The 9758-nt window shown below is 41.8% G+C and overlaps 1 protein-coding gene and 1 long non-coding RNA gene across 6 annotated transcripts in view; one reads left to right on the forward strand and one right to left on the reverse strand.

Moving 5' to 3' along the window:
- mcf2l2 (MCF.2 cell line derived transforming sequence-like 2) overlaps window positions 1–9758 on the forward strand; it is a 216638-nt gene that overhangs the window by 182078 nt on the left and 24802 nt on the right. The window lies entirely within an intron of this gene.
- On the reverse strand, window positions 1468–6476 carry LOC117950433. Its single transcript, XR_004657894.1, has 3 exons — window positions 6367–6476; window positions 3307–3313; window positions 1468–1478 (listed from the first exon to the last, which is right to left on the reverse strand). It is a non-coding gene; the product is annotated as an uncharacterized LOC117950433 (long non-coding RNA).

A 9758-nucleotide genomic window follows, 5' to 3' on the forward strand; every position in this document is an offset into this window, starting at 1 on the left:
ACGTTATAACCAGGAGGGAACGTTCCCTAAACGTTAGTTTTTGGTTTGGTTCGAACTAACCTTTAGAGAACCAAAAACAAACGTTCCCTAACGTTCCCTAAACGTTCTGTGTTAGTGGGGTTATCGCCACTGCCACTGACGCCTGTAGTGCTTGTGCCTGCCCTTCGACATGCTTAGATACATTGGTTGGATAAGGTAAAACATTTTTTCACATCAAATTTGCCATATTTAGTGGCGACATTAACAAAGTATTGTAATATGTCAACAAAGTCTTTCCCAGCGACAAAGTCATTTGGCCGTATGTCTAGACAGCACATTTCCACACATCATTGGTTCTGTGACAGAGACACTCGCCCACGCGTAAAAACAGCACTTCTGATTCATAGTTTAATAATTTATAAACCATACAAGCTAGAGACTTACCAATGGTTGCGTCTAAAAGGTAACAAGTTAGCGGTCACGGAGGTCTCTTCCGGGTCTTTCTAGCCTCTACAGGTGATTTTCTATTGATCCTGGTACTTCCAGCCTCTTTCGTGTTCGTTGGGCTTTAAATCCAAACTGTTAGTTTCAAGATTGATCCACTTTATGTCCATAATTCATCGCGTTTTGGCTCATTTCTGCCGCTAGCTCGTGGCTCCGTCTCTCCTCTCTGTTGTTTAGGGAAATACAGGCCCCAGTATGCCCATATATGGGAGACAACAGGCTCGTTCGAGATGAACTGCGCCTCGCCTGTAAAGTGGACGAGAGCAGGCGGCAGCAGCGGGGGCGGGGACAGAAAGCTGCGGGAAAGTCGGACAGTTTCCATCCGATTCCAGCCGCCTTTAGGCTGGACAGGAAGTGACAAAAACACTGTGGTGCGATCCCGATTTAATAAAATATAATCAGACCCACATATCAGCTTGTACACTGTCTCCAGTTGTTTTGATTATGAAAGAGTAGCTGGTCAAAGTGCTCTACATGCAATCTCTTGCTGATTTTAATGAACAACACACTGTAGATGATCCGTGATCTGAACAGATTTAGTTTCTCTGACTTCTAAACGTCTATCAGCCACACAACACGTGCTCTGTACAGAATAAGTCTTTAAGTCAGACAATTAGCAATTAAAATACCTCAGATTCAAAAACAATAAAAAGTTTATATAAATCGTCATCATGGTTTAAACCAATCAGGTGTTAAATCAGCTGAGAAGCCGGCGTTTCCCAGCATGCTCTGGGTCCGCCTGGCTCTTGCAGTTGGTGAAAAGCAACTGCGCCGCCTGGGTCTCAGAACTGCGGCCGCCTTGCTCTCGTGAGATTCCCGTTGCCCACGTGTGCATGACGTCAGAGCAAGTCGGGATCAAGTCGGACAGAAATCTAACCGGCATGCAACGGGCGCCGATCGCCGGTGATCGATTCTGGGCAGATCTGGCTCATCTCGAACGAGCCTAACGTCACCCTCTTGTATGGAAGGCCAGAGGTTACAAAAAGGCCAATAGGCTGTATGGAAGGCCAAGAGGCGCACATATATGACACGCATTTGCTTGTGTAGCATTGCTGTGGGTTTAATATCAATACATATGACATTATTATGTTAATATTGGCATAAATAAATGTATAAGTTACAATGATTATTTCTTCACAGTGTGACTCCCAAAACATATGAGAAGTTTTAGAAAGGAAAATGGCTTATGTATTACTTATCTGTCTGTAATATCAATACATATCTGGAAGATTCATGTTCCGTTTTATTTATTTATTTGTCTTTAAGGCCCTACAACCATTTTTAACATGCAAGTGACCTCACTGTAACCCAAATATTCTAATAACCCAGTTTGTCCTGAAAAAAGGGTTAGACTGTTGACTGTAGACAACAGGGTTGATGTTTTACCAGCTTTTTTATCAAATATATCCAGACGGACAATAAACTGTAAAAATGGCCTTAGGGTTCAGATGGTTAATGTGTGTAAGGAGATGTTGTTTGTCCTTGAAAAGCAGCTTACTTTGACCGGCGAGAACAGAGCAGGTGTGTCGTTTCAATCCAAAGGTGCAGGACTTGTGTCCGTTGTAGACTACTGTTTTTCCACATTTTCACAACAAAGTCCAGTTCATTTTTGTCACAAACATTGAGAAACGTCTTCAAATGTCAGACTTGCCTTGCTTTGTTTTTCCGTTGTAAAGACCTCGTTTGAGGCTCTTTTCCACATAATTTACTGACTCCATCCTGTCACTAGGCTACATCCCTATCTCGCAGTTTTTTGGCTGCCTGTTTCCCCATGCAGTAAAGTTCAAACCCGCGCTGAAAAGAAACCTTGGGTTGTTCCCACTGAAGCCCTCTAGTGTATAGTACAGAACAGCATGTTTAGGATCCTCAAATCATGGAATACACTTCAAAAAATGAACAATGAAATAATCAACAAAAAACTAGAATTAGCTCTAGTCTTTTTTGATCTAACAGCAGTTAGGAGGGAACAGTGTTGAGATGAATAATAACTTTTAACTTTCTGTTTGGATCATAGTATAGAATTACAGGTATTTTATCTGTATCTTAACATTTGGCAAAAAAATAAAAGATTTAATGGACAAAGCACATCATGGCTACACCTTTTTGTCATCTGTTTAAAATGTAACACGCAATTTGTTTCATTTTAACAAAATACTGAAAGTAGCAGAAATGTCATTATTGCGATATTCAACGTTATATCACACAGCATATCAGAATCAGAATCAGCTTTATTTGCCAGGTACGAGGAAACATACAAGGAATTTTTCTTTGCTCACAATGTGAGCACACACAATTTTGTGAGCACAAAACAACCAAAACAAAATATACACACTAATATATACACAATATGTGACAGTTTGTCTTTTACCCGTTTTATGTTTTTTTTTTTAAATGGTCAAGAGGTGCCAGCCAGATCTCTCTCCTGACATTGAAGATAGTGTTAGTCTAGTAAAGGTGTATATTGTTTGTGTTTTATATGTAGGATAAAGAACAAAACAACACAAGGGTGCACATATAGAAATGTAAATGTGCTGTATTTAGCGCTTTTCCAGTCTTAACAACTGCTCAAAGCGCTTTTACATCTACAGGAAACATTCACCATTCACACACATTCATACACTGTGGCTGGGACTGCCATACAAGGTGCCACCTGCTCATCAGATAAACATTCACACACATTCACACTCCGATGCGCAGCACCGGGTGCAACTCGGGGTTCAGTGTCTTGCCCAAGGACACTTCGACATGATTGCAGGGGAGGGGATCAAACCACCAACCTTCCGATTGGCAGGCAACCGCTCTACCACTGAGCCACAGCCGCACAGTACACCTTAAACAAAACGAAAAACACCACACAATTCAAGAATCCAATCAAATGTTCATATATTTAAACAGAAAAACTTAAGCAAAACCCAGAATAATTGTAATACCATGTAATAATACCTAAAAGAAAAATCCACAAAAATTCAACAAAAAACTCCACTTTTGGTTTTCTTATAACTTAGTTAGTTGTGGAGAAAAACAGAAACATAAACTATTTGGTCTCAAGGCCTCTTTTTAGTCCTAGTCCAACCGTACATGCAACCGAAAATAACAATAAAATGGACACTTACAACCTTTTAATCTAATCAGTCAGTCAAGTATTCTTGTCAGTCAGTCCATAATCCAGTCCGGGGTTTAGCGGGGGTCTCAGTGAACTTCTGAGAATTGGATCCGGAGTTTTCCAGTCCATCGGTCCGAGGTTTAATGTAGCCGTCAGTAGCGATTTAGACAACATGTTAAGGGATTAAAACGACCTTCACTTCTATTGCTGCGCAACTGAGCTGTCGCTCCGCCGACTCTGCGTACTGCTTTCCCCTCCGTACTTGGTCCACTCAATCCTCATAGAAGTACTCTCTCCTTTCTGTCGCGCACCGGAAAATAATCAAACAATCAGTGTTTAAGGGGCGATTCCGCTGCAATAGCGAACAGCTGATGCAACTGGTGAAGTCCGGGATGATGGTGTTGAACCATTATGGTGTTGATTCGAGGTGTTGCAGGATGTAATGCAGTCCGAAGTTGACTGCATCCTCCACTAACTTGTTAGCCCTATAGGCAAACTGCAGGGGGTCCAGCAAGGGGACTATGATGTGTTTCAGGTGGACCAACACCAGTCTATCAAAGGACTTCATGACTACAGATGTCAAGGCGACAGGCCTGTAGTCATTTAGAGATGGAGGGTTTTCTGGGGACTGGGAAGATTGTGGAGCGTTTGAAGCAGGAGGGAACTTCAGATAGCTCCAGAGATCTGTTGAAGATCTGAGTGAAGATGGGGGCCAGCTGGTCTGCACAGGTTTTCAGGCAGGATGGTGACACACCGTCTGGGACAGGAGCCTTTCTGGTCTTCTGCTTCTGGAAGAGCTGGCGCACATCCAATTCACAGATCGTGAGTGCAGGTGAGGGGTCAGAGGGAGGGAGGTGACACCGTACAGCGGGGGAAGGTGACTGACTGAAGTATGAGTTGTTGAGTTGATGTGGGGGAGGGGTGTGATTGTGGGCTTTTCAAACATACAGTAAAAGCTGTTCAGCTCGTCAGCCAGTCATTGAGGACCAGCAGTGTTTGGGGATGGTCTCCTATAGTTAGTGAGTGTCTGCAGGCCTCTCCACACTAACCAAGGATTGCTGTTTGTAAAGCTGTTTTCCAGCTTATTAGCATAGCTCATCTTAGCTGCTTTGGTCAGTATCTTCCTGGCCTGGTTACACAGGACTTTGTCCCCACTTCTGAAGGCCTCCTCTTTTGACTGACGGAGCTGCCTGAGTCTTGCTGTGAACCAGGGTTTTTGGTTGTTGTATGTGCAGAAGGTTTTAGTTGGCACACACATGTGCTCACAAAAGCTGATGTAAGATGTCACACTGTCAGTTAGTTTGTCCAGATCAGGGGCTGGAGCCACAAAAACACTCTAATTAGTACAGTCAAAGCAGGCCTGTAAATCCAGCTTTGACTCGTTGGTCCATCTTTTCACCCTCTTTACAAGAGGTTTACCAGATTTTAGTTTCTGCCTGTATGTTGGGACAAGATGAACCAGACAGTGATCAGAGAGTCCCAAGGCTGCACGTGTGACAGAGCGATAGGCGTCCTTTAATGTAGTATAGCAACGGTCCAGTAAATTAGTGTCCCTGGTGGAACACATAATATGCTGTCTATACTTTGGAAGTTCATGGCTGAGGTTTGATCTGTTGAAGTCCCCAAGAACAATGAGCAGGGAGTCAGGATGTTTTTTCTCCACGTTAGTTATCTGGTTGGCCAAGTGCAGTAACGCCTCACTAACGCAGGCCTGAGGTGGGATGTAGACGGCGACCAGAAAGAACAAGGAAAACTCGCCCGGTAAAGAATGAATCCCGGGAGGATAAGTGCGCTGTCCGGGATGCACAGAGTGAGCCAGGCTTCGGTAAAGCAGATGGCGGCAGATCTGCAGAAGTCCAAGTTAGTTCTGTTGAGGAGCAGCAATTCATCCATTTTGTTGGCCAGAGAGCGGACATTCGCTAGGTGGATAGAGGGGAGCGCAGTGCAAAAGCCCCGCTGCCTCAGATTAACCATAGAGAGCTGCTGCGCTTCCAACTAATAACTCAGAGAAAGTTCCAGGTTCGGAAAATAGCAGTGGAATAATATGAGGAGTTGAAAGTCAAATATTTAAGAGCTCATCTCTGGTAAATGTTACCAGAGAGTGTTGGCAGAAAACAGACAAAATAAACAAAAACACAAAAAGCACAATGGAGCGTGATCCAGAGGCGGCCATTTGCAGCGCCATCTTTGATCTCCCATAACACATATTTTCCTCAAATTGTACAGGCCTAATAACTACCCTAAAATTGTGTCAGATAGTGTTGCAATATTTTTATCTGTATCTTTATCATCTTTTAGTCTACTATCTTTTATATGAAATAGTTATTTATTTCAGATTTTCAGATTAAAAAAGAAAAATAGAAATAACTTTTCTTTACAGGCTGACAGCGCACATGATGGGTTTTTATCGCTTGCACAATTTAACTATAGTTATAATAATAATAATAATAATAATAATAATAATGAGACTAATAATAATAATAAATGTTAAGCCTTTGGCCAGTTGGCATCGTCCAGGTCCCTAGATTGGCCAACCGACCCAATCAGAGGATACTCAAATTGGGACGTTCAAAATCAAGCAGGTCACCTATGAACGGGATCTCCATTTGCAGGGATCAGGCTGTACCCGGTTCATGGGATCATGCTGCTCTGGAGGAGTGGCTGGTGATGGGCGCAAAAATCCGCTGATGGGCGGAGCTTTTCCTTACTAGGTAAAAACGTCTCGTTGTTGCGTTAAATAGTAGTCTAGTTCTGTGTTTTGGTACAGTTGGGTTTAACACCTGAAAACCCTGAACAAGCAGCGACGTTCTGCTCAGTCTTTCTGCTGTGCCTCATTCACGTAGTGTTTAGTTTTACCCCATGTAGTTTAAACTGCAATTAATCCACAGTTTACATGTAGGCCTATGCATTAACTGTGGTGGTCCGTTACACTGTAGGTATATTCAACATCACTGATAATTTTTAAACAATAGAATGTCGAAAACATTAGGCTACACTTTGAAACGTCTTCTATCCATAACATGACCAGACAGAGCACAGTATCAACAGAGAGAAACACGGACAATCAAACAGACTGACAGTGACAACAAATAACGACATACTGTGTAGAATGACAGTGACAAACGGCATAAATAGGCAGTATGTGTCAATTTGTTATAAACATGTGCTCTTTAAAAAGTAGGAAGCATTGTTTGCCAGTTACTTACATTAAATGTTTAAAGATATGTTAGTATCTTATAACATAAGATACTGCTTATGTTATTTCACAGTGGTAAGCGACAGTGGTGAGGAAAACTCCTTTTAGGAAGAAACCTCGGACAGACCCAGGCTCTTGGTTGGCGGTGTCTTACGGGCCGGTTGGGGTTGAAATGAAGAGGGGATATAACAGTCACAGTAAAAGATAATGGAACAAAGACTAGAAATATTAGTTTGTAGTAATTTATGGTATAGCAGGGCATTGCATGGCATTAAGGCACAGCAGAGCGTAGCAGGATGTAACCGGGCATTGCAGGACGTGTAGCAGGACCATGGCGACAGCTAGCTGCAAACATGGTTTAGGAGCCTCCCTGATCCAAGGAAACATGCTGAGGGAAAAAGAACATAATGACTCCGGGGAATGACTCCCCACAGCTAGGTTAATAACAAGCATTTCTGGGACATGGACACAAATGGAAAGATAAAGGAGAGAGGAAAGGGAGAGCAGGCTGGTTGAGCTAGAACTCTCCCCTGCCCTGCCTCCCTGTAGTTTTATTATATTATTGATTACATGGTAAATGAACGACTATGAAGATAAGTAGAGAAGAGAATGGGTGCCACGGCTAATCACCTTCCCCCGCTGGTCTAGGCAAACGCTGCGACTCCTCACTCCCTCACCGCAAGTAACTCTAAATTCTGGTTGCGCAGTGCTCTAGTGGGACAATGAGGCACTTGGAGCTCTTTAAGATAAGATGGTGCTTGACCATTTAGCTTTGTATGTCAGGAGAAGGATTTTAACGCTTATTTAAGCAGCCTCGTTGGAATGGGGTCTAGAGACGGCTCAAGACGGCTTGAGGTTGATGGCTTAGCTGAAAAGACCTTTGACATTAATTGTTGAAGGTCTATAGGACAGAAGCAGTCTAAGTATATGTCAGGTATTGTCGTTCTTTCTAGTGCTACTTTGTTTAAAGGTGAATCGAGAGCAAAAGGTGATGAATTTTATCACTAATAGTTATAATTTTATAATTAAAGAAGCTCATAAAGTCCTTACTACTCAGAGCTATAGGAACAGATGGCTCAATAGAGCTGTGACTATCTGTCACCTGGCTACAGTCCTGAAAAGAAATCTTGGGTTGTTCTTATTTTCTTCTATTAGTGATGAGTAATAGTCTGATCTGACATTTCTGAGGGCTTTCCTATACTATTTCAGACTGTCTTGCCAATCTAAACGAGATTCTTCCAGTTTGCTGGAACGCCATTTACTTTCAAGTTTTTGTGAGATTTGATTTAATTTGCGAGTTCGGGAGTAATACCAAGGTGCTAGTTTCTTTTGCTTCATCGTTTTCTTTTTGAGAGGAGCAACAGAGTCTAAAGTCGTCTGTAGGCAGGTTGTAGCTCCATCTACAAATTTACCAATTTGGGAGGAACTAAAGTTAACATAAAGGTCCTCTGTTATATTAAGGAATGGAATTAAGTAAATACTATCAGATGAGCAGAGATGGCAAAAGTACTCACTTCCCAAACTCCAGTAGAAGTACAGATAATTGTGTAAAGAAATACTCTGGTAAAAGTTGAAGTACTGATTTAATGTCTTTACTCAAGTAAAAGTAACTAAGTAGAGGTTTGAAAATGTACTTAAAGTATAAAAGTAAAAGTAGCCTTGTAAATGACAAAGCTACCTTACGCTACGACCAGACAGATGTTACTAGACGCTACAGCGGACATGGAAAAAGGCTCTTTATATGTCATTACCTACATTTTAAATGGTTTTCTGCCAACAGGCCTAAAACATATATCTTATTTATTGTGACAGAGACTGGGACTCCAGGCTAATACGATTCTGACCGAGTGGCAAGATTTGAATTCAAGTGTGATTTTGTGAGAAGTCTGTGTATATTCCCATCTTATTAGATTCATTTTGGTATTGATGACGCAACAATAATAACTAACTCCAGTGAAATTATTTGAAATTCAGCGAGGCCTAGATTAGGACTGGATTTAGTGCTAATTCTGTTTTTCAACTTTGGCCCAGGTTTGTCTGTTAAATCACAGACGGCGACGACGTCTCTCTGTTGATGCTTTATTAAATCAAGCATCAGTATAAACATGGGGGGGTAGCTCTGCTATGGCTGTACGTAAGTGTGGTAATAAAAGAAATAAATAACATTGTAAAGGTTACCATATACAATGCATAGGAATCATATATGCTAGTAAATAATAACAATGAACCCACTATTAATTACATTATTTTAATGAGCCTGTTCAACAGTCGCCATTATATTGAATAAACAACAAGGTGCAACCTAGCTAATAGGTGAAGAACACAAACAAGCTAAGTTTTGAATTTGCAAGAACTACAGACCAATACAACAACAGGCTTAAATGAACTGACAACATAAGTTATATGACTTACAGTTCTCATCGATGCGCACACACAATCTCAACTGATTATCCTCTGGACAGCTAGTATCTTTTTCTTTTCTCTTACTTTTGTCTCCGTGTGGCGTGCACGCCTGCTTGCGGTGGGCGGTGCGTTTCCGCGCTATTTTCCGACATACACTCACAATCACACCTGATAGACAACCTTTTGTATAAAACTACAGGGTGGCCGCGGGTCCTTAAAAAGTCTTAAATCACGTTTCCTAAAATTAAGGCCTTAAAAAGCATAAAATTGTCTTAAATTCAGATTGGGTAGGTCTTAAATATGTTTGTGTCATGTCACGGCGAAAATGCAGGCAATCTGTTGTCGAATATTTTTTCCGGTAGGCTTTGCGCTGCGTTGTCGCGGTAACATAAGCCCATTTGTACATGTCCTATCCCCTGACCATTCGGCTATCCTAACCTTAACCACTTCACACTATGTCTGATAGCTGGCTAACATCTATTGACAACTCAATGGTTGTGGGTACACTACTACTAGACTTCAGCGCTGCCTTTGATGTGATTGACCATGAAATTTTGATTTCTAAACTCATTC

Source organism: Etheostoma cragini, chromosome 9 (genome assembly GCF_013103735.1).
Source record: "Etheostoma cragini isolate CJK2018 chromosome 9, CSU_Ecrag_1.0, whole genome shotgun sequence".
Taxonomy (NCBI): domain Eukaryota; kingdom Metazoa; phylum Chordata; class Actinopteri; order Perciformes; family Percidae; genus Etheostoma; species Etheostoma cragini.